Source organism: Bos javanicus, chromosome 26, assembly GCF_032452875.1.
Source record: "Bos javanicus breed banteng chromosome 26, ARS-OSU_banteng_1.0, whole genome shotgun sequence".
Classification (NCBI taxonomy): Eukaryota; Metazoa; Chordata; class Mammalia; order Artiodactyla; family Bovidae; genus Bos; species Bos javanicus.
In genome coordinates, this window is record NC_083893.1 from 12,293,502 (window position 1) to 12,319,606 (window position 26,105).

The 26,105-nt window shown below is 41.3% G+C and overlaps 1 pseudogene; it reads right to left on the reverse strand.

The window, feature by feature from the left end:
* Window positions 1-577: 577 nt before the first annotated feature.
* On the reverse strand, window positions 578-2,505 carry LOC133239657 (protoporphyrinogen oxidase-like; annotated as a pseudogene).
* Window positions 2,506-26,105: the final 23,600 nt, after the last annotated feature.

Consider the following 26,105-nt stretch of genomic DNA (forward strand, 5'->3'; position numbering starts at 1 on the left):
AAGAGAACTGAAAATTGAAATGATCAGAAGCATGGGACTGTGAGGTGGTTTTTTTACTTTCATTTCTTAAAATATAGTCTTAATTTGTATATTTCCTCAAAATAAGTCTCCTGGAGGAAATATAAAATACGGATGTGAAAGTGAAACAATTCAAATGAGCCCCCTACTGGGATCACACTTAAAATCAAGGATTAAGGAACTAACAAAAAAAAGAGCAAATTTTAATTTAATGAATAGGGTAAAGGTTACTTTCCTTCATGTTTCTTACTCTGCTTTTGGAATTTGCTTTTTTTTTTAATTACAGAAAAGAAAAAAGTTTGGAAAAGCACAGGAAGATGCATATGAAGAATAATGATCATTCATAATTTCATTTCCCAGAGGCAGCTACCATTAACATTTTAAATTTCAGGGTTTTTTCCTAAGCATTTTTATTGGCATCTGGAATCAAATAATAAATACATATATGTATATATATTGTTTTCTCTATGTAACATGATATATTTAAAAGTTTTTACAAACTTTTATACAAATAGATGATTGAAGAAATCATAAAATGTAAATTAAACTCATCCTGCCACCTAGATATACACAATTTTTGTTCTGTGTACTTCCAAGGAAATGGCAACCCACTCCAGTATCCTTGCCTGGAGAATCCCAGGGATGGGGGAGCCTGGTGGGCTGCTGTCTATGGGGTCGCACAGAGTCGGACACGACTGAAGCGACTTAGCAGCAGCAGCAGCAGCAGCAGTACTTCCAAGCTTTCTTTTTTTCAAGCTTTAGCAACTTTTATTTTCATAGGTGAGAGAATCCCTGCCACCAGGGGCAAGAAGTGGGAGCTGAGGACCAACTGTTAGGTTCTGTGCCCAAGACACAGGCTGCTGCCTGAAGCCTACTCTCCATACAATCATTGACAGCAAGGCCCTCATAGGAGGCTCCGGCCAGAGTCAAAGGCAGCTTCTGAGCAGCCAGGAATTGGGTAGCTGACTCCAATTTTTGCCAGTGACCTAATGTATACTGGGGGATAGAGTTCTGGTGTAGATGGACCAAGCAGTGACTTGGTAGCTCATTCAGTCCTACTTGAGTCGCAGTAGCTTTCTCTGCCTCCTGTTGGAACAGTTCCTGAGATAAGACAGCCCCTGGCTTCTAGTGTCTGTAACCGGGAACCTCCCAACATCACAGTCACTCTGAGGCCGGGGGGCTTCCATCCTGCTCAGGGAAAGCAATGGAGTCATACACAATTTCCAGGATGACTGGGTCTTCTGAGGATGGCACCAAATGTCCAAATCCCTGGACAGGTAGACGAGCTCCTTGGTACTGCAGATTTGCCACAGCCACAGACACAGCAGTGATGGTACTCAGGGCACAGGCCAGAGATGCAGCCTCAGCAGAGAGCAGCTTGCTGAGCACTGAAGCTGGAATGGCACTAATAATGTGGTCCGCCTCCAGGCTGCTGTCCCCTAGAGACACCTTCCAGCACCTTCTGCCTGGAGACTGAGCCCACAGACAGGCTGGCCTTGGAGAACACTGACACCCCTACTAGTCAGGTGGGTGTTGAGGGCCTGGGGCATTGTCTCCAGCCCTCCATGGAGTGACTACTGGCATCATGATGCACTCAGCCTGAGCTTGGCGAGTAAGTGCTGAACCCAGCTGTGGGCCCCACCCTGCCCCCAGCAGCGGCCCCTGTAATATGGAACGATGGGTTTGCTCAGCTTGGAAGAGACTGGGAAACAGGACCTGATGCTGAGCTAATGCTGTGAGCTCAAACACTCCGCTGCAAAAGATGTCACCTTAGAAGCAAGGCACGCTGGGCAAGACTGTGTACAGTCTCATCAGGGTCTTTGCCACTAGGGGTGGTCAAATCCCTCAGTCCAGCCCAGAACAGAAGTTTGGAGAAGGGAGGTGAAGGGCGGAGGAGCCCCCTGATGCCAGAGGGCAAGGCAGGTAGAGCACCACCTACATACAGGAACCTGCTCTGGGCACCTGGATGGCCTCCCAGGACAGGCAACACTTCTGAGTTCAAGCCAAGCTCAGAAACCAGGAGCAGGGTCCAGACTCCCAGGGCTGCCCCCCGGCCAAATTCCTTGAGGTCCAAGTTCAAAAATAACACCATCTGGCCCTCATACTGAGTGGATCCAGCCTCCCAGGTGCTCGCTGCCCTCCACCCAGACCACCTGGCGGGGACAGGGGGCCCGGATCAGGTAGTAACTGGCAGCCAAGCCGCTGACCTTCTGACCATCACAACTACAGTCCAGCCCATGAAGAAACCTGTGGGTGAAGAGGCACCACGAGGGGAACGAGAAAAATGAGGTCTCAGCGCATCACCCCACTGGCGTTCCTGGGGGACAGGGGAGGTGGATAAGGGCCACACCCACGCTATCTGCTCGTGCAGGGCTCGGGGATCCGCTTTCCCTCCCACTCCTCTCAATCTTTTTTTAATAGTAAAATTAAACAAAACCTTCTGACCAGTTTCTTAACAATAGATCATAACCAAACCAGGTATCTGTAATTTCCTGTTATTAAAAAAACAAAATGTTTAAGGCACATTCTTGCTTATATTGGACACTTACCCAATTATTTCCTCAGGAGAAACATCTAGAGGTGAAATGCTTGCATCAAACTGTAGTAACATTTTTAATACTATTTCCAAGACTTCTGAAAGGCTGTACAAACACGTAGTCTTACTGAAAGTACCTAAGAATGTTTGTTTCACAAGTGGCAATTTTGAATATTTCTATTAAGCTTAGTTTTGTAATTTAATAGGAAAAAGCCTTTATTGTCTTAAATTGCATGCCTTTGATTACTATCAAGGCTAAGTATTTTCACAGAATTACTATATTTTCTTCTATTTCTAGACTTTACATATTTTTATTGATATGCTTATTCATTATAACCATTTAAAATGTGAGTCAACATTACTTCTTTATCATTTATGTTTTTAATATAATCATTTTTCTCATCTAATTGAATTGGCTAATATTAAAGAATAAAGGTAAATAGTAATTAATACCAGAAGCTTTTTTTCACTTTTTCATACAGTTCATGGGGTTCTCAAGGCAAGAATACTGAAGTGGTTTGCCATTGCCTTCTCCAGTGAACCACATTCTAGCAGTCATGCATGGATGTGAGAGCTGGACCATAAAGAAAGCCGAATGCCAAAGAATTGATGCTTTTGAACCGTGGTGCCGGATAAGACTCTTGAGAGTCCCTTGGACTGCAAGGAGATCCAACCAGTCAATCATAAAGGAGATAAGTCCTGAATATTCATTGGAAGGAGTGATGCTGAAGCTGAAATTCCAATTCTTTGGCTACCTGACGCAAAGAGCTGACTCATTAGGAAAGACCCTGATGCTGGGACAGACTGAAGGGGATGACAGAGGATGAGATGGCTGGATGACATCACCAACTCAATGGACATGAGTTTGAGCAAGCTTCCAGAGTTGGTGATGGACAGGGAAGACTAATGTGCTGCAGTCCATGGGGTCACAAAGAGTCAGTCATGACTGAGCAACTGAACTGAACTGAACAGAAGCTTTGCTCTTATAGTGGTTTTAATGAGACGAAATCTAGTCTTTCAACAACTAAACATGCCTGATAGCTTGAGATTATTTTTTATATATCAATTTCATCTAATCTTATTTCACTAAATTTATCTTTTTTAAATCAGGATGTGTTTCAAATTTCAAATGCCTTTTTAGCATTTATCAATATATTTTTTATTGATAATGTGAAAAGTAATTAACTACTTTTTCTAGTATTGAATCTCACTGCATTCTTGAAATTCATCCTCCTTGACACCTAATATTTGAGTCTGTTCAATCTGTTATGTCCTCATTTTCAAAAATACCAGTTGTGCATATTTTAGACCTCCCTTATTTACCTTTTGTGTCTATAATAAATGATAGAATGACCCCTGTTTCCAAGGCAAACCATTCAATATCACAGTAATCCAAATCTATGCCCCAAACACTAATGTCAAAGAAGCTGAAGTTGAATGCTTCTATGAAGACCTATAAGACCCTCCAGAACTAACACCCAAAAAAAATGTCCTTTTCATCATAGGGGACTGGAATGCAAAAGTAGGAAGTTAAGAGATACCTGGAGTAACAGGGAAGTTTGGCCTTGGGGTACAAAGTGAAGCAGGGCAAAGGATAACAGAGTTTTGCCAAGAGAACGCACTGGTCATAGCAAATACCCTCTTCCAACAACACAAGAGAAGACTCTACACATGGACATCATCAGATAGTCAATACCAAAATTTGATTGATTATTTTCTTTGAGCCTAAGATGGACAAGCTATATATTGTCAGCAAAAATAAGACCAGGAGCTGACTGTGGCTCAGATCGTGAACTCCTATCGCAAAATCCAGACTTAAACTGAAGTAGGGAAAACCACTAGACCATTCAGGCGTAATCTAAATCAACTCCCTTATGATTATACAGTGGAAGTGGCAAATTCAAGGGATTAGATCTGACAGACAGAGTGCCTGAAGAACTATGGATGGAAGCTTGTAACATCATACAGGAGGCAGTGACCAAAATCAGCACCAAGAAAAAGAAATGCAAAAGGCAAAATGGTTGTCTGAGGAGTCCTTACAAAAGCTGAGAATAGAAGAGAAACAAAAGCAATGAAGAAAAGGAAAGGTACACCCACCTAAACGCATCTAAATGCAGAGTTCCAAAGAATAGCAAGGAGAAATACGAAAACCTTTCTAAGTGATCAATGCAAAGAAATAGAGAAAAACAACACAATGGGAAAGACTAGAGATCTCTTCAAGAAAATTAGAGGAAGGAAATGGCAACCCACTCCAGTGTTCTTGCCTGGAGAATCCCAGGGATGGGGGAGCCTGGTGGGCCACCATCTCTGGGATCACACAGAGTCGGACACGACTGAAGTGACTTAGCAGTAGCATATGGGAACGTTTCAGGCTTCCCTTGTGGCTCAGCTGGTAAAGAATACACCTGCAATGTGGGAGACCTGGGTTCGATCCCTGGGTTGGGATGATCCCCTGGAGAAGGGAATGATACCCACTCTAGTTATCTGGACTGAAGAATTCCATGGACAGAATAATCCATGGGGTCACAGAGTTGGACATGACTGAACGACTTTCACTTCATTTCACTTCAAGGGAACATTCATGCAAAGATGGGCCCAAGAAGAGACAGAAACAGTATGGACCTACAGAAACAGAAGAGATTAAGAAGAAGTGGTAAGAGTACACAGAAGAACTATACAAAAAAAATAATATATCTTAATGACCCAGATATCCATGATGGTGTGATCATCACTTAGAGCCAGACATCTTGGAGTGCGAAGTGGGCCTTAGGAAGTATCACTACAAACAAAGCTAGTGGAGGTGATGGAACTTCAGCTGAGCTATTTCAGATCCTAAAATATGATGCTGTGAAAGTTCCGTACTCAATATGCCACAAATCTGGAAGACTCAGCAGTGATCACAGGACTGGAAAAGGTCAGATTTCATTCCAATCCCAAAGAAGGGAAATGCCTAACAATGTTCAAACTAACACACAATTTCACTCATTTCACATGCTAGCAAAGTAATGCTCAAAATTCTCCAAGCTAAGTTTCCAGAGTAAGTGAACCAAAAACTTCCAGATCTTCAAGGTTGATTTAGAAAAGGCAGGGGAACCAGATATCTAATTGCTAGCATCTGTTTGATCATAGAAAAAGCAAGAGAATTACAGAAAAACATCTCCTTCTGCTTCGTTGACTATGCTAAAGCCTTTGACTGTGTGGATCACAACCAGCTGTGGAAAATTCTTAAAGAGATGGGAATACCAGACCACCTGACCTGCCTCCTGAGAAATTTGTATGCAGGTCAAGAAGCAAACATTAGAACCTGACATGGAACAATAGACTGGTTCCAAATTGGGAAAGGAGTATGTCAAGGCTGCACACTGTCACCCTGCTTATTTAACTTATATCAGAGTACATCATGAGAAATGCCAGGCTGGATGAATCACTAGCTAGAATCAAGATTGCCCAGAGAAACACCAATAACCTCAGATATGCAGATGACACCACCCTTATGGCAGAAAGCAAAGAGGAACTAAAGAGCCTCTTGATGAAGGTGAAAGAAGAGAGTGAAAAAACTGGCTTGAAACTCAACTTTCAAAAAATGAAAATCTTGGCATCTGGTCCCATCACTTCATGGCAAATAGATGGGGAAACAATGGAAACAGTGAGAGACTTTATTTTGGGAGGGCTCCAAAATCACTGCAGATGTTGACTGCAACCATGAAATTAGACACTTGCTTCTTGGAAGAAAAGCTATGAGAAACCTAGACAGCATATTAAAAAGCAGAGACATCACTTTGCTGACAAAGGTCCATGCAGTCAAAGCTGTGGTTTTTCCAGCAGTCATGTATGGATGTGAGTTGGACCATAAAGAAGACTGAACGTGAAAGTTGCTCGGTCCTGTCCAAGTCTTTGTGACCCCATGGACTATTCTCTAGGCCACAATACTGGAGTAAGTAGCCTTTCCCTTCGCAGGGGATCTTCCCAACCCAGGGATTGACCCCAGGTCTCCCACATTGCAGGCAGTATCTTTACCATCTGAGCCACAGGGAAGACCAAGAATACTGGAGTGGGTAGCCTATCCTTTCCCCTGGGGATCTTCCTCACCCAGGAATTGAACCAGGGTCTCCTGCATTGAAGGCAGATTCTTTACCAGCTGAACTATAAGGGAAGCCCTAAAGAAAGCTGAGCACTGAAGAGCTGATGCTCTTGAACTGTTGTGTTGGAGAAGACTCTTGAGAGTCCCATGGACTGCAAGGAAATCAAACCAGTCAATCCTAAAAAAAAATAAATGCTGAATATTCATTGGAAACAATGATGCTGAAGCTGAAGCTCCAATACTTTGGCCATCTGATGCAAAGAACTGACTCATTGGAAAAGACCCTGATGCTGGGAAAGATTGATGGCAGGAGGAGAAGGGGAACACAGAGGGTGAGAAATTTGGATGACATCACCAACTCAATGGACATGAGTTTGAGCAAGCCCCAGGAGATAGTGAAGGACAGGGAAGCCTGGTGTGCTGCAGTCCATGGGGTCACAAAGAGTCAGACACAACTGAGCAACCGAACAATAACAACAAATCTTTAATAAACCTTTATTCTTATTGCTCCATTTCAGATGATCTTCCAAGCCATCCATTCTATCTTTGCTTGAGTTTGTTATTTCTCTACCTTTTGTTACTTTCATTCTGTAATGTGTAAGGTTTCTTTTCTATTCCTTCTGAGCTTTTCCAACTGGCTTTTCAGATTATCCTGTTATCATATAATCATCTGAGCTTTTCTTATTTTTAGAATGACATTATCTATACTTTATTGGATAACAAAAAAGCGAGAATTACTAAAGTGAACCCTTCCTATCTTTCTTCAGGCAATTCATTTTACAACATATATCATTGATTTCCTTTTAATACTTTTACCCAATTTTGTATAATTTATCTGCTAGATTTCAGATGAAGAACATTCTATGGAAGAATACGATGTGACCTGGCAATCTGCAGTTTCCCCTTTGATCTCCTTTACCTTCTCACTATCTTATTGACCTAGGGAAAAGTATAATAGAAATGGAAGGAAGGAGAAGGCAAGTCACAGAGGGTTATAATGAAAAATACAGACTCTGGAACTTCCCAGGTGGTGCTAGTGATTTAAAAAAAAAAAAAAATGCCTGTCAATGCAGGAGACAGAGGAAACACAGTTTCAATTCCTGGATCAGGCAGATTCCCTGGAGAAGGGCATGGCAACCCACCCAGTGTTCTTGCCTGGAGAATCCCATGGATGGTGGACCCTCGCGGGCTACAGTTCATAGGGTCACAGAGAGTCAAACACAACTGAAGGAACTTAGCAGGCATGCTACTTACTAGCTCAAGGTTCGGTAACTAGTATTTTTACTTCTGTATCTTTTTTTTTTCATCTGTAAAATGGGGATAGTAATAACTCTTTGATAGGTTATGAAAATTTAGCAAGATAACATTTAGTCTCGAGTAGCATCTCTCACATACTAATTGTTGTATAAAGGTTAACATTATTAACTATTATATGGCCCTGTAACCTCTCTGATGCAATCTGTAACTGCAACTTTCCTTTTCTTGGGTTCCTCTACCCTACCCCAGGTACCTACTTCAACTAGGAGGGCTGTTCAGAGAAAGTAGAAATGCCTGGAAATGCCATAATAAGGTATATTGTTCAGCTGTACTTCCTTGCATTTTTGTGGTTTTGAACCAAGTCTCTACAGGGACAGTCCACATCTCCCATAAGAGTTCCATTCCTTATTTTGCAGGTCAAGAGTACCTCTCAGCTCTCAGCAAAATCTGGCCAGTGCTTTATAATTTGAGGTTGTTGTAGACATTATCCCTTCTTTTATTGTGATGATGTAGAGGATGACTTATGTTCTTCCTACCATTTCTGTCAGTTATTAAGAAAATGATGAGAATATACATGCCTTAACTCGAAGATTTCTAACAGAAATCTGGAATAGTTTTTTTTTTTTTTTTATGGAGATTTTTTTCTTTATTGAGAAATAGCTTAAGAATGATCTGAAAGAACTCACATGTGAGGTACTCCAGGCTGAAACCTAATAGTGAATCCTTAAAATCTAGAGTGATCATTACTTATATTTGCTACTTAAGGTTTTTAGTAGCTGGTATTTTCAAAATTTCACTTCGCATTTTTTATTTTATCACTTCTATGTTTAATTGCTTTAATATTTCTGTTCTATCCCTTCATTCAAACACTCTGTATGGGTGGTCTCTCCATTATTTGCATTGCCAGGACTTGAGATATTTACTGGTCTTTCCAAAAAGCCTACTCGTGGCTTTATTTTTATGCTTTTATCCTATATTTGATTCTATCTCTTATTTTCCTTAGCTTAATTTCTAGTTTGTCTAGAGTTTTTAATAGAATACCTGGTCTATTTTTATTCTTTGTTGTTAATAAACCATTTGCAGTGAATCATTTTACTCTGAATATAGCTTGGTGATTCTACATTATTTTGTTTGCATAATTAAGGACAATGAAATATTCTATGAAAAGACTAAACATTAACTATTCTCAGTTTTTGCTTATAGGCTAGTTCAATTTTTGGTTGATTATAATAATTCTATTTTGTTAAAAACACTACTTTCATGGGTATAGAAAGTGAAAGTGAAGTTGCTCAGTCATGTCCTACTCTTTGTGACCCCATGGACTGTAGCCTACCAGGCTCCTCTGTCCATGGGATTCTCCAGGCATTAGTCCTGGAGTGGATTGCCATTTCCTTCTCCAGGGGATCTTCCCAACCCAGGGCTTGAACCTGGGTCTCCCGAAATGTAGACAGACGCTTTACCGTCTGAGCCACCAGGGAAGCCTTCATGGGTATGTGTGTGTGTGTGTGTGTTAGTCGCTCAGTTGTGTCCGACTCTTTGCGACCCCATGGACTGTAGCCCACCAGGCTCTTTTGTCCATGGGATTCTCCAGGCAAGAATACTGGAGTGTAGTAATACATATTTTTGCAAAAATCTGAAAAATTCCTAAAAGCAGGAAGGATGCTTTGTGCTAAAGAATCTAGAATACATTTCTTAATATCCCCTGACTTTAAAAAGTTAATTATTTTCAAAACACTGTAATATTCAGCATCAATAACCTGTGACATTAATTGTGGTAAATGGACAGGCATAGTCAAAAAGGGCTAACATTAAATCTTATCTTTGTTCATTGCCCTCCAATGATCTCAGGTTTCATTTTATTGTGAAAAAAAAAATCTGTCACTTTTGAAAATCATGTTAATTTCACTTGTATCTTAATGAAAGATATACTTGGCATTATGTATCATTGTAGGGGGGCTTCCATGGTGGCTCTGATGGTAAGAACCTGCCTTCAATGCAGGAGGAGGTCTGGGTTCAATACCGGGTTGGGAAGGCAATGGCTTCTCACTCTGGTATCCTTGCCTGGAGAATCCCCATGGACAGAGGAGCCTCGGGCACTACTGGGGTCGCAAGAGTTGGACACGACTGAGTGACTAACGCTAACCATCACAGGCAAAGAATTAAATTGTTTCCTCCATAAAGCTATTGTGAAAAGATGATGAAATGGTTAAGATGATGGTGAAATGGTTAAGAGAAGGCTGACAAAAGCAAGCCACTGGAGATAGCTATCTTCTGCTGGGAGGCTGTGCTAAGGAAGTGGAGATCTTCCAGGAACAGTGTTAGGAACTTGACATATGCTCATCAAGAGACTGTGTGTAGAAATAACCAAAAATATGTGCTCAAGTAACTCGTCCTCTTCGCAGTAATCTGAAGTTCATTTAGACTCTATGCAAATTGTCCTGTCATAATGGCTAATACTGAAAATATCAAACTTACCATCAGGTACCAAATTCCATACATGCAAAATTTCATTTAATCTTCAAGATAACACTATATGATTTTATGAATATGATAGACCGAACTAAAAAATAACTACTCCCACTGCAAATGCTTAGAAATTCTGGAGAAAGAAAAAGCATTTTTAAATACATTATTGAGGTTGTTAGGAAAAATAAGAAAAAGCCTTGAGCATAAAATAAAATAGTGGGAAATACACACACACTGACACTGCGATCGCCAGGGCTCAACAGGACTACTATGCAGGAGGAGACAGAACCAGGGAGGTCTCCTCTAATTGCCAGGGGCTCAGGTCCTAATGTCCACGCAGGTGATCGGACCTGCATGAGATCAGAAATTGAAATGTAAATCCTTGGATAAAGCCAGGACCCTCAAAGTGCTATAGCCTTAGGAAATGGGGAACAGATAAAAATCTGCCTACTGTCACAGGGAGATAGCAATAATATTTTCACTATCTTGGATTTTGGATACGTTTTTTTAAAAATTACCTTAATCAAAACCTCAAGCCTATATTATCTGGAGGTTTGAGTCCAACTTATAATGCCCATAAGTGATGAAAATTCAAGCTGGTACCACAGAGACAAACAGTATGAGAAAATGAAAACCTGCTCTGAATCAGTGCCATGGGAAATGCCTACAGGGGGAAGAAATGACATACATGAGGGTCCCAGTCAAAAATGATGACATATGCTAGAAAATAAGCAGTGGACAGAATAAGCAAAATGAATAGCCTCTGAGAATGACAAATAATTGGAATAAGCTTAGAATGCCTGAAGAGATAAAAGAATGGAAACAAACACAAGGAATCACAAGAAATACAAGAAATCTAGAAATAGGACTTCTAGAAATGCATATGCTTTTCACTGATATTTAAAATCTAGTTGAGGTAAAAAACAACTAACTCAATCCAGTCAATGTATAATCAATTAAAAAAGAGCTGAGGAAATAACCCAAGATGTGTAAGTGATAAAATGATACAACTCTAAGAGATGTTAAAAGATGGAGAACAGAAGGAGAGCATTCAACAAATGTCTATTAGGAGGTTTTAAAAAATGAGAATGAAGGAGAGCAATATTCAAAGAGGTAATGACTGTGAAGCTTTCTGAATTAGTAAAATACATGAAATCTCAGATTGAATAAGCACCAGAACTCCTGAGCAGGTTAAACAATATCTATCAAATGGAACAAAAACAAAAACTTCTAAGTTACCAGAAAAGGAAAAAGAGATTACCCAGCAAAGCAATACACCGATAGAGTTCTAACAGCAACACAGAGACCAAGAAAGCAACGATGAAATTGAGTCACAGAAAGGCCAGGTATTTTCTGTTAAGACTGGTAACAAACAGTGGTAGAGTCAGAGCTTAAAGACTTCTGATTCAAAGCCCACACTGAGCATCACAGGGCCCCTTTCTGGGTAGTGCCTTAGACAATTATCCTCATCTCATCTTTAGTCGGGGGAGGCTCCCTGTGGCTCAGTCACAGGTGACCTGGGTTCAATCCCTGGGTCAGGAAGATCCCCTGGAGAAGGAAATGGCAATCCACTCCAGTATTCTTGCCTAGGAAATCCCATGGACAGAGGAGCCTGGAGGGCTACAGTCCATGGGGTTGCAAAAGAGTTGGACATGACCACCTCCATCTTTATAGAGAAGGGGGAAAAAATCTAATTTCTCTCAATACTTCAAGAACTGAAATTTTGAGAAAAGCCACATGTGTGCCATTTAACAAATATGAAATTGAACTATTAATATTTATAAAAATTCAAAAGTAGGATCTGGAGTACTGCTTCTAAACAGTAGTGCAGATTATATATTCCATACTGGGTCCAACTAAACTGTATTTAGACATGTCTGAAGGTGAAACACTCTTGACAATGTCAAGCAAAATGGAAGAAAGTGGGTGGGCTTTAGTGGATAAAAATATTTCCAATTTTTAATTAGGCATGCCATATGTAGTAAATGGAGAAATCTTAATCAACAGATCTCAATTTCCCACATCATCTCTAAAGCATATGATCTTGAATATAAATGAGCTGGGCAACAGATCTTTAGTGAATGTTACACATGTATTTGTAGTCTCAGTAGTAGATGAAATTATTTTTAAAACGAGACAGATTCTTTCACAGCTTGTTAACTCGGTCTGAAAATAATTCCCAAAGTGAGGGATCAATGGTGACGTAAGTTGAAATAAATATTTGACCTCCAACAGTGCACGCTTTGAAGGATAACACATCCTCACTTATATAAAATTTCTTCATCACAGCTCAAAAAAGGTGCAAGTCACGAAATGTTTAAAGTGCTTTCTACATGTATGGTATCACTAGAAAATGTTTCAATATTACATGGTACAATGTTACATGGTACAAATTTTCTCAGCTACCAGAAAATAGTTGTTTTGAAAGTATTAACACTTTATTTCCTTTATTAACAAAAGCTATTAAATGAGTGATCGGAGAATGGTCAAAGGACTAGAACAGGCTCAACAGTATACTAATTAAAATTATTTTCATGTAACATTGCAAGCTCACTTTTTAATAAATGAGACACCTACTGGGAGGTGAGTGGTATAGCTGAAGCTTAAACGATTATGTTTAAATCCTTCCTATCCTATGACCTTGGAAGTTACTTTAACCTCTGTACTTTCATGTGGATAAAGGAGATAATACTTATTTCAGGCTTTTGGTGAATATTAAACAAGATAAGGTATCAAGAAATCTACAACTAGGAGTCATCTTTATCTCCAATTAAATTGTGCCAAGAGTAAAGCCGATATGGAAGCTGTTGGGAAACTCTCAGGTTCTGGTCCTGACAAGAAAAGCAGGCACTCACACATACCTGAAGCATGTGTAGTATCTGGGTACCTGAGAGAGGCAACCACAGGCCTTGTTTTATCTTTATTCAGAATTCCCCAAACCTGTCACTAGAGGTCTGTCCTGAAGAAGACCCAACCTTCACACCAGAGGGAGTTTGTTCTGCCTGGCAAGGCTGCTCATGACACTCTGTACCATGTGACTAGGTAGAAATTACAAAACAGCAACCAAAAGTCACATTTCAAAAAGTTAATAAGGTAGAAATGGATTAGGACTGAGTGTCAATTTATTCTGCTCCATTTCATGACTTGAGCTGATAGGATAGAGCTTATCAGACAAGTGGCCCAGACATTAAAAGTTTCAGCCTTTGACATTCCTCATGATGCTGAAACAGGAATCTGAGTTCTTGTTCGCAGAACCAAAGAGTGAACTTCACAAACACACAAACACTCATTGTAGCAAGCAAATAGGATTTATTAAAGAGAAGGAAACTACAAAGTTCTCAGCATAGACACTGAGAAAGAGTAACAAGTCCTCCCAAAGGTGGGACTTAACAACAGTTTATAACCTTACCAGTATTAATCTGTACATTTTTGGTTGGCTCCCATTCTTAAAATATGTCATTTCTAACCAGTTTAAAGGTCAAAATGTTTAACTTAAAATCTTTATGGCTTCTCTTGATCCTCAGATTAAGTTGCCACCCTTTTTCACGCCCCTTGGCCACTTTACAGTGGACCAGATGTATGGGCGATGGCACCCCACTCCACTGCTCTTGCCTGGAGAGTCCCATGGACGGAGGAGCCTGGTGGGCTGCAGTCCATGGGGTCGCTAGGAGTCGGACACGACTAAGCGACTTCACTTTTACTTTTCACTTTCATGCACTGGAGAAGGAAATGGCAACCCACTCCAGTGTTCTTGCCTGGAGAATCCCAGGGACGGGGGAGCCTGGTGGGCTGCTGTCTATGGGGTTGCACAGAGTCGGACACGACTGGAGTGATTTAGAAGCAGCAGTAGCAGATGTATGGGCTAGACATGAATGACCACCAGTTGTTTTTCCCTCAGGCATATGGAACAGAAGTTAATTACCACACTTCCTTGGATCTGAGTGCTGATAATTTATCAGTCCAAGGACACATTCCAGGAGTTTGGGACAAACAGTATTAGCTTAAGGTTAATGGAGTGAGATGTTTATTGAAAACAAGACCGAGGTCTCACAGTCCTACACTGACTGCCCAGCAATTTCTACCTCAATACTTGGAGGAGGAGATCCTCGATATTTGGCAATACCCTTCATAGACTAGCGCCCTGGGTTTTTTTTTGGCACACCCAAAAAAACCTTGACATTTTTCACCAACCACAGCCCCAGCCCTGACCTGTTAGGAAAGGAATGGACCTGGGATGAAGGTCACTAGCTCTTGCCTGTTGCCCTGCGACAGTCACGGGATTTCACTTACGCCAACAGACGTCTCTTCCCAAAAACACTCCATTCAGGCAATATAAAGTTACTGAGCACTTACCATACTATCATAATAGTCCTGTTCGAGTGCTCACTGTGAATTCAGGCACAGTACTAAATTCTTTTACAGTTACATCTTGTTGAATATTTCAATAACTTTGTAACTATGTTTTCCATTTCTTATCTAAAGGAGCTAAGGCACAGAATATTTAAACAACTTGACAAATATTCAGTTTGACGCTTTGCCATGTTTTATTCATAAAGAGGGTTACTTGATATGAAAAAGCACTGTCTCTAAATAATCCATCTTTGGTTTGAAAATATCCACAATTCGTATAGATCCCAAAGCAGGAGAGCTTTCCTTTCTGTCAGTTTCCCTTTGCTTTTGTATGACCATGTGTTTTCTGTACCAAATATTTGAGAAAGAAGTGAGCTTATCTGTTCATTGTTTTAGAGTTTTGCTAGTCTACTTAGCATTCCTTTTTGAGTATCAAGATTTATGGAACAATAAATGCCATTTAATGCCATGAGCTATTTAGAATTCCTCATCAGTTTCTACAAATGGAGTAAAAATAATTAAAAGCTCAAACTTGAAATTATACCAAGCAGCATTGAATATTAGTTTATCCCAATGAAACAGGTTAAATTATGGCACCAGCAAATTTGCTTTTTTTTTTTTTTTTAATAGATGCACACATTTCAGCATAATGTTTTCCGATTGTTTTACAAAAAAAAAGAAGCATGGTCTGATTATGACTATTCTAATCCTGGAAGAAAAAAAAAATATGAGTAAGACACACTGTTCTCCAACTGCTTAAAATCTAGTTCAGGATACACACATTTATAACTTACAATAAATTTGCTAATAGTTGACAAGTGCTCCAAGGAAAATTCAGACAGACTGCTTTTATTCCTCCCCAAAATAGGATACTCTCCTATCAATGTCAGCTAATGACACTTGACAATATAGGAACATATTCATACTCTGCATGAAGCATTGACATTGGAAACAGATTTGTTAATAGAATAACTCTGCATGAGAGTCTATCAGGGCCCTGATAGACTGAGTGCATCTGGAATCTTAAGCCTTTTGTCATGATGATGTTTGTATCTATATCACAAAGGAATGTTTAGTCAAGCCTGAGAAAATGGTGAGCCAGGTAAAAAGAGCCCTGAAGGACAGAAACAAACACTCACAGAAGTTACCTCAGTCTGAGGAGTAATGACTGGAAACGCTCTTCCCTAGCAGGTCTGAAATTAAAAGACATTTGCTCCTTGGAAGAAAAGCTATGATAAACCTAGACAGCATAATAAAAAGCAGAAATGTCACTTTGCGACCAAGCTCCATATATTCAAAGCTATGGTTTTTCCAGTAGTCTTGTATGGATGTGAGAGCTAGACCATAAAGAAGTGTGAGTGCTGAAGAATTGATGCTTTAAAATTGTCGTGTTTGAGAAGACTCTTGAGAGTCCCTTGGGCTGCAAGGAAATCAAAACAGTCAGTCCTAAAGGAAATCAACCCTGAATATTCATTGGAAGGACTGTTGCTGAAGCTGAAGTTCCAAATCTCTGGCCACCTGATACAAAGAGCCCTCACTGGAAAAGACCCTGATGCTGGGAAATATTGAAAGCAAAAGGAGAAGGAGGTGGTGGAGGATGAGATGGTTAGATAGCATCACTGACTCCATGGACATGAGTTTGAGCAAACTCCAGGAAATAACGGAGGACAGAAAGCCTGGCATGCTACAGTCCATGGGATCACAAAGAGTCAGACATGACTTAGTGACTGAACAACAAAAAGCAGGTTGGAAAGTTATCAGGCAGCCCACACAGCAAGGTTTACTGGACCTCTAGGCCCCAAGCCCGAGCTCCCTGGGTTAGGGGATTTCACAAGTTTCCTGTTACAAAGACTTCCAAACTCCCTCACTGTCCTGGCTTTGATGAGTCACTGAGCAATGAAGGTTCACTCTGAGATCTGATGATTACGGCCACAGGGAAAAACAGTCTTGGGTCTCCATTCTAATTTGGCATATGGTCTTAACTATTGAGAGAAAAGCATGCTTCTTCCACCCCTGCCTCTAGACTGAAGGAGGATTTCTCACTTATGGAGCAATAAACACAAAGAAGCCAATAGTCACAGAGGGAGAAAGGGCAAGGGGAAAATCTTAGGAAACCGACCATGAACAGACACAAACATGAATTGGAGGATTTCTTTTAAAGCTCAGATCCCTGGCCACTTCCCCTCTCAACCCCTGAATTTTATAGTCTTTTGACCAAAGTTAGCATCAATCATTCACCTTCCTGTTCCCTCGGAGCACATTCTATCTCTATTATAGCATTCCTTTCACTCTATCTTGTAATACAACTTCTCTACCATCAAAATAGATTTTAAATTCAGCCACTCTGACAGCACTGTCCCACCAATGTGCCTAACCAGGTCTGCTAGAGCAGCCTCCTAATTGGCTTGTCTACTCTACTGTTCCCCCCCACCCCCACATACCAGTCTGTTACCAATATGCTGCTGCTGCTGCTGCTGCTGCTGCTGCTAAGTCGCTTCAGTCATGTCCGACTCTGTGCGACCCCATAGACGGCAGCCCACCAGGCTCCCCCATCCCTGGGATTCTCCAGGCAAGAACACTGGAGTGGGTTGCCATTTCCTTCTCCAATGCATGAAAGTGAAAAGTGAACGTGAAGTCGCTCAGTCTGTGCCTTTTAAAAAGGTGTATCACATTTTAGCTCAAAAACCCTCCAGGGATTCCCATCACACTGAAAATCCAAAGCCCCTTACCACAATCTGAGTGTTGTGTCCACTTCTCCCAGATACCAATCTTATCTTGTTTCCTTTCACTCTTCCCTCACCCGCTCCAGTCATTCAGCCTTCTTGTTCATCTAGCTTGTTTCTACCTCCAGGCCTTTGCACTCTCTGTTTCCTCTGACATTTTCCTTCCAGGTGTCCATAAGACTCTGCTCATATTATTGAAGTTCCATCTCAAGTGCTACCTCTTTTGAGAGGTCTCCTCTATTCTCTCCATCTAACACTGTACCCTATCATTCATAACCCTCATGCCCTACTTTGCTTCCTAGAGGGATTATTACTGCTCTGATATGACAGTATTTCCTTGCTGTCTCCTATACTCAAAAAGCTTCCTGAGAGCATGGCTGTTAGCTTTTGTCCACTGTTCAATCCTCAGTGCAATGCTGGAACCAGAAGGCAACAGATGTATAGAAAGTGACTTCTCACAAAAGCAGCATGTTTAATGAGCCAGGAGACTGGAGGCTTTGGGAGTTGGCAACCTCAAGAGCACCTTATAGTCAAAAGATCAGTGAACAAGCTTGGAGAAAGGAACTCAGGAGGGATGGAGAGCCCCCTCTGCCATCTTCTGCTCCACAAAGTTGAATGGCACAGAATATCCTGATGACAAGGTCAGTGTCACTCACTGGGCAGTTGGGGCTTAAGGAGAGTGCACAGGAATTAACTTGAAAATACTTAGGCACATTTGAGAACACTAGCTGATGGGGGCTTAGTCACCACCTACAGGTCTTAGGCAATTTGCTAATCACCTCTAAGCCTCAGTTTTCTCAGCAGAAAAAACAAAATCATAATAGGCACCTTGCAGAACTTCATGAATCTTCCTGCAATGAAGGAAACCTGGGATCGATTCCTGGGTCAGGAAGATCCTCTGGAGAAGGAAATCTCCAGGATTTTTGCCTGGAGAATCCCATGGACAGAGGAGCCTGGCAAGCTACAGTCCATGGGGTCTCAAGAGTCAGACACAACTTAGTGACTAAAACCACCACCAAGATTGAATGAAACAAGTTTAATAACCTAATATACATGGGAGGGCTCAGAATATTAGTAAAGGCTAAGCAAATGTTTGATCAACATGAATCTGGTCTCACAAGCAGCAAACTCCCAAACCTCCACCTTAGACCTGGAGCAATGAGAGAACCATAGTACAGATGATGAATGGAAACAGCCAGACAAACATCAGCTGCCAGTGCGGCTGTCTCACGGACCCATGTATGGCGTAAACTGAAAATGAATCTGTACTAACGCGTAGGAGAATACACTGGCAGGTATTTCTGTGTCCTTTAAGACCCTCATCTGGGTCCAGCCTGTTCCCAGACAGCACCTGTCATCAAGAGGACCACAGAGCCAGGCATTGTTCCACATCTGACAGTTCAAAAGGAAAAACATCGACTTCCACTTCATTGACTATGCTAAAGCCTTTGACTGTGTGAATCACACAAAAAAACTGTGGAAAATTCTTAAAGAGATGGGAATACCAGACCATCTTACCTGCCTCCTGGGAAATCTGTATGCAGGTCAAGAAGCAACAGTTAGAATGGAACATGAACAATGGACAGGTTCAAAAGTGGAGAAGGAGTACAAGGCTATATATAGTCACCCTGCTTATTTAACATATGTGCAGAGTACATCATGCGAAATGCTGGGCTGGATGAACCTCAAGTTGGAATCAAGATTGCTGGGAGAAATATCAACAACCTTAGATATGCAGATGAGACCACCCTAATGGGAGAAAGCCAAGAGGAACTAAAGAGCTTCTTGATGATGGTGACGGAGGAGAGTGAAAAAACTGGCTTAAAATTCAGCATTAAAAAAACTAAGAGCATAGCATCCAGACCCACCACTTCATGGCAAATAGAAGGAAATAAAGTGGAAACAATGACAGATTGTATTTTCTTGGGCTCCAAAATCACTACGAATGTGACTGCAGCCATGAAAGTAGAAGACACTTGCACCTTGGAAGAAAAGCTACGACAAACCTAGACAGTGTGTTAAAAAGCTGAGATATCACTTTGCCAACAAACGTCCATATATTCAAAGCTGTGATTTTTCCAGTAGTCATTATGGATGTGAGAGTTGGAACATAAAACAAGCTGAGTGTAGAAGAAGTGATGTTTTTGAATTGTGGTGCTAAAGAAGACTCTTGAGAGTCTCTTGGACTGCAAGGAGATCAAACCAGTCAATCCTAAAGGAAATCAACACTGAGTATCCATTGGAAGGACTGATGCTGAAGATCCAATACTTTGACCACCTGATGCAAAGAGCCGACTCATGGGAAAAGACCCCAATGTGGAGAAAAATTGATGACAGAAGGAGAAAGGGGTGACAAAGGATGAGATGGTTAGATAGCATCACCAATGCAATGGACTTGAGTTTAAGCAAACTCTGGGAGATAGTGAAGGACAGGGAAGCTTGGCATGCTGCAGTCCATGGGGTCACAAAGAGTTGGACACAACTTAGCAACAACAATACCTAATATGAACTGGTGAGTATGCTTTGTTAGTTAGGTGGCTATAACTTTTTCCCCTAACCATAAAACGCCATCTTTCAACTCTGGTGATTTATACTACGTAAACACAGGAGGGCAGTGAGAGTCCCCAGGCTAAGATTTCTTAATATCCCTGACTCTGGGTATCTTTCGCATCGTTCTAACTTAGATCTAGGAAAGGAATGGCAAATTAGTGTTAAGTGAGGCCACCGTGCCCTCCTGAGCTTGCAGGTTCATCATGGCCCATTTCCCAGAGAGCCCTGACATATCTTCAACAGTGTTCCTGGCTGACACTGTCAATAATCTTAAATTGAAACATAAGAAAAAATCAATTTCCTCTCCCTAAGGATTACTGAGAAAAGAGAAACAGTAACCATCTTTATGTGTCGCCTCAACTCTAGCCATTCCAGCCTGTCCAACTCAAAGCCTAAAGAAGAGAAATTGCTCACTCTGTCCTCTTTCCCTCTTTCCACCTCTCCCTGCTTTGAGTCCCATCACACACTGGCCACCAGAAAACTTACTTAATGTTTTCAATGGCACCAGCTGCCTAATTAGAGAGAAGAGTCTGTTTCTTTAGCACTCTCCTTCAAAGTATTAATGAAAATGCTCTATTTTATGTTCTTTCCTTTTCCTAAAAGAAGTACACCACCACAATCCCCTTATGATATAGAAAGATGCTTTACAATTCACAATGACTGTTCACAAGACAAAGCTATTATCTCACTTTATAGATGAAGAGACGTGGGTTCAGAGAGGTTAAGTGACTTGCTATTTATCGCACGACTAAATGACAAAGCAGGGCTTAAACACCAAGTCTGAATTGAAACTCAAAACATTTTCCACTTTACCAATGAGCTTACCTGAACAACTAAGATACCTTCAACCCAGCACACATCATATCATTGGCGGTTTTTCTTACTCAAAACTGGAAAAGAGACAACCTGAGCATCTTCTTTACAAAAGACCATCACGTGCTCAATGGGAAAAGCATGTAGACAGTTTCAGAGGCGCTGTTCAGCAAGGTTTGAGTTTGTTGTTGTTGTTGTGGCTATTCCTTCAGCAGCAACCCAACTTTCTGTCTTCCATGAAGAATGAAGAGGCCCACGAAAAACAGGATGTGGCACAAAGGAAACAGGGAATCACTAAAGGCGTGAATAGCAAACAAAAACATTTTTTGTTGAAGTTTTTCCTTTTCCTCCACATGATGGAAATGGTACCTAGGAAGCCAGGAGCTTCTCTGAGTGTAGGCAAGACAGAGGAGCAGAGAGCTGGCAGCACAGAGCCCAACTCTCTCTGTACCTCACTGACCCTGAGTCACTTACCCCCTCAGCTTCCCTATCTGTCAAGGAAAGATCATCATTATACTACCTAATAGGGTTTTATGGTACCTCGAAATCAGTTTATTCAAAGCCCTGAAATTACTAACATTATCACCCCCTGTGCCAGAAAGAAATCCTAATTAGGACTCTCTCCCCTTTCAGGCCTCACCTTGGTCTGACCTTGCACCCATCAGTCCACCTCACTGGCCTCCAGGTCCCTCTTTTGCAGGCAGTTACAGCAGCTCTACCCACTTCATCAAATCCTTAATAGGATCACAGGGGATAGAATAGCAGAGGGTATTTAGGAAGCAGTCTTTGATCAGGGTCTTCTCCATTCTAGTCAGGTGTTCATATCAAAACGTGAGTTGAGTAACTGAAGTTCTCAAGGCTGTAGCCCAAATGGATAAAATGCAAATGTGTTTGTGTAACAATGGGGGGGGGTGTTGTCACACCCATCATTTAATATGCCTTTATTTCTTCCTTTACAAATAGCGTACCTCCTGCTAATCACTTGAGTTATGATGGGGATAAAGTGCTGATGCAACAGGCTGAGCCCCTGCCTGGCCCTGCATGTTCATATAAGCAGTTGGAAGTTGTAGGCAGGAAGGCAGGGTGCACTGCTGGAGGAAGCAAGCTGGTTTTGAAGGGCGGGAAAGGACACAACGGAGATAGTATTTAGGTAGAGATTCAAAGGATGAGGAAGTATTACCACGGCAAAGGAGATGGAGAACCAGCATTAGGAAGACAAGTACAGAGACCCCAAAGGAGGAACAAATATAAAACAAGCAAGAGATCGAAGGAGATCATTGTGAATGGGACTGAGAAAGCAAGGAGGAGGCAGCTGGGGAAGTGGGCAGGGCCAAGCCTGATCAGCCAAGTCAGAGGTTTTGATCTTTATCCTAAAAGCGGTTTTATAGAAATCTACATGTGTAACATTAAAGTTAGCTCGTCTGACACAGTGGCAGAATGGAAGCATGGGGCACGCATGAATGCAGGAAAAGCAGTGAAAGCAGGGCTCCTGCTGTGGTCCAGGCAGACTGTAATAGAGTTCTGTGACAATGAGAAGAGGGAGAAGCGGTCAGACCCAAGAAGGACCTATAAGAAGTTCTAGGTGTCAGCCCTAGAACTTGGCACTAAATTAGCTCTAAGGTGAGAAGGGGAGATGCTGTGTTTCCCCTTGGAATAACTGAGGAGAAAATGGAAGGAGTCTCTGATATTGAGAACGTGCTAGAAGATGAACATGTTTAACCCACTCTGAGGCGTCCATATGAAAGTAGCCAGCAAGCAGTGGAATAAAGTCCAGAATACAGAGAACCCTGAACCACAGCTGAGCTGTATTTGTTTTCAGCTAACATGTGTATAATTCAGGGGAGATGCTCCCTTCTGATTAGGCACAGAGAAAAAATGACTAACAGAAGCCAGAAGCAGCCAAGACCAGATCACTACTGTGAGTTCCCTCCCTTCTCCATCATGATCCTTCACAGCCCTGCCAATGCCACCCTTCTCCCTGTTGCTTTTATAGCCACAAGTTGGTAACTATGGAGCTTTCAGGTGCTCTTTACAGGTAGAGGGTATATTTCCTTACTGGGATGGACAGTTGAGACAGCAGGAAAAAACAGCAAGAACTAAAACTGTGAGGCTTTCTAACTTTCTCTAAAACTATTGGCTTTTTCTTACATGCAAGGATGACTAAGCTTACAGTTTCGCAGAATTTGCAGCCCTGGGCCAGCATTCTGACCACAGCACTTCCCCAGAACTTCTGCCTGCCTTGGTGGGGCTATGTCAATAGCTCTGTTTCTGCTTCTCAGCCAGGTCCCCTCCTCTGTCCTCGGAGTCACAAGCTGATGACCCTTGGGGCTCAGCCAATGTGCCCAGTGTGCCAACAGGAAGCATGAAAAAGTATAAGAAAGTGAATTCATGGTTAAAGTTTTCCTTGTCCTTAGCACTTCAACTTAACATCCATGTCTGATTTCAGACTTTGCTGTTTACTCTTAGCTCTGAGTTCTTGCACAAGTTACTTAATCTCCTTGATGAGAGTTCCCTTAACTGTTAAATGGGATGATACTGTTTTCCTCATAGGCTTCTTATGAAGCTGAAAAGAAACATGCTCATCATAAACAATTATATGATTATAAAATGGAAATGACAAATAGATTCAAGGAATTAGATCCAACAGACTGCGTGCCTGAAGCACTATGGACAGAGGTTTGTGATATCCTACAGGAGGCAGTGACCAAGACCATCCCAAGAAAAAGAAATGCAAAAAGGCAAATTGTTGTCTTATGAAGCCTTAAAAATAGCTGAGGAAAGAAGAGAAGTGAAAGGCAAAGGAGAAAAGGAAAGATATACCCATTTGAATGCAGAGTTCCAAAGAAGAGCAAGGAGAGATAAGAAAGCCTTATAAGATCAATGCAAAGAAATAGAGGAAAACAATAGAATGGGAAATACTAGAGATCTCTTCAAGAAAATTAGAGATACCAAGGGAACATTTCATGCAAAGATGAGCACAATAATGGACAGAAATGGTATGGATCTAATAGAAGCAGAAGATATTAAGAAGAGGTGGCAAGAATACACAGAACTATACAAAAAAGATCTCCATGACCCAGATAACCACAATGGTGTGATCACTCAACCAGAGCCAGACATCTTGGAAGTTCAAGAGGGCCTTAGGAAGCATCACTACGAACAAAGCTAGTGCAGGTGATGGAATTCCAGCTGAGCTATTTCAAATCCTAAAAGATGATGCTGTCAAAGTGCTGCACTCAATATGACAGCAAATCTGGAAAACTCAGCAGGGGCCAAAGGACTGGAAAAGGTCAGTTTTCATTCTAATCCCTAAGAAAGACAATGGCAAAGAATGCACAAACTACTGCACAAATGCATTCATCTCACACACTATATTACTAGCAAAGCAATACTCAAAATTCTCCAACCCAGGCCTCAACAGTATGTGAATCGAGAACTTCCACATGTTCAAGATGGATTTGGAAAAGGCAGAGGAACCAGAGATCAAATTGCCAATATCTGCTGGATCACTGAAAAAGTGAGAGTTCCAGAAAAACATCTACTTTTGCTTTATTGACATGCCAAAGCCTTTGACTGTGTGGATCACAATAAACTGTGGAAATTTTTTCAAGAGATGGGAATACCAGACCACCTGACTTGCCTCCTGAGAAATCTGTATGCTGGTCAAGAAGCAACAATTAGAACTGGACATGGAACAACAGACTGGTTCCAAATTGGGAAAGGAGTATGTCAAGGCTGTATATTGTCACCCTGCTTATTTAACTTATATGCAGAGTTCATCATGAGAAATGCCAGGCTGGATGAAGCACAAGCTGGAATTAAGATTGTCAGGAGAAATATCAATAACCTCAGGTACGCAGATGACATCACCCTTATGACAGAAAGCAAAGAAGAATTAAGAGCCTCTTGATGAAAGTGAAAGAGGAGAGTGAAAAAGTTGGCTTACAGCTCAACATTCAGAAAACTAAGATCATGGCATCCGGTCCTATCACTTCATAGCAAATAGCTGAGGAAACAGTGAAAACCGTGACAGACTTTGTATTTTTGGGCTCCAAAATCACTGAGGATAGTGACTGCAGCCATGAAATTAAAAGGTGCTTGCTCCTTGGAAGAAAATCTATGACAAACCTAGACAGCATATTTAAAAGCAGAGACATTACTTTACCAACAAAGGTCTGTCTAGTCAAAGCTATGGTTCTTCCAGTCATCATGTATGGATGTGAGAGTTCAACTATAAAGAAATCTGAGTGCTGAAGAATTGATGCTTTTGAACTGTGGTATTGGAGAAGATTCTTGAGAGTCCATTGGACTGCAAGGAAATCCAACCAGTTCATCCTAAAGGAAATCAGTCCCGAATATTCATTGGAAGGACTCATGCTGAAGCTGAAACTCCAATACTTGGGCCACCTGATGCGAAGAACTGACTCATTGGAAAAGACCCTGATGCTGGGAAAGACTGAAGGTGGGAGGAGAAGGGGATGAGAGAGGATGAGATGGTTGGATGGCATCACTGACTCAATTGGCATGAGTTTGAGTAGGCTCTGGGAGTTGGTGATGTACAGGGAAGCCTGGCTGCAGTCCATGGGGTTGCAAAGAGTGGTACATGACTGAGAGACTGAACTGACTGAACTGAATCATAAACTATTAGTACATAGAAAGGAAACACTCTCTTTCCATTCTGGAGTATTTTTCCAAGGATGGTCCATGAACTATCTGAATTAGTATCAGGGAGGCTTCTATAAAAATCAGAGTCTAGGGCCTTCTCCATTGAGAGTCCACATTTATGTGGCAGAAGAGAAAATCTTATTATTTCCCTCAGTTTGAGGAACCATTTCTGAAAACACTGAAAACTCTGAAGACTCTTTTGATCCTAAATCAGGGTTTCTCAAATCTGGCTGTACATATCAATAATACTCAGGCCTCTACCTGAGTTGAATCAGAACCCAAGAACACGGGGCCCAGGCATAAGTATTTCAAGAAGTACTTCTTTTTTTTTTTTTTCAATTACAGTCCTTCCTTTTATTGGAGTTCCAAATTTTAAAAACTGAAAGTAAAGCAATCATTCAGTGGTTCAGATAAAAGAAAAGCATCTTTACCTGAGTTACCCATCAGGCCTACTCTGACCTGCTCTAGCTCTTCCCAGAAAACGTTTCTGGGAATCTAAACAAAACGGTTTGCATGTCGACTCCATTAAAAGTCATCTCTACTACAGGGGTCAACTAACTATGAGAACAGTTCTTCTCATATCTATTAAATGTACACAATCGAGTTAGACCTCTTTAGAGGTCTACAAAATGCTCTCCAGAGTAGT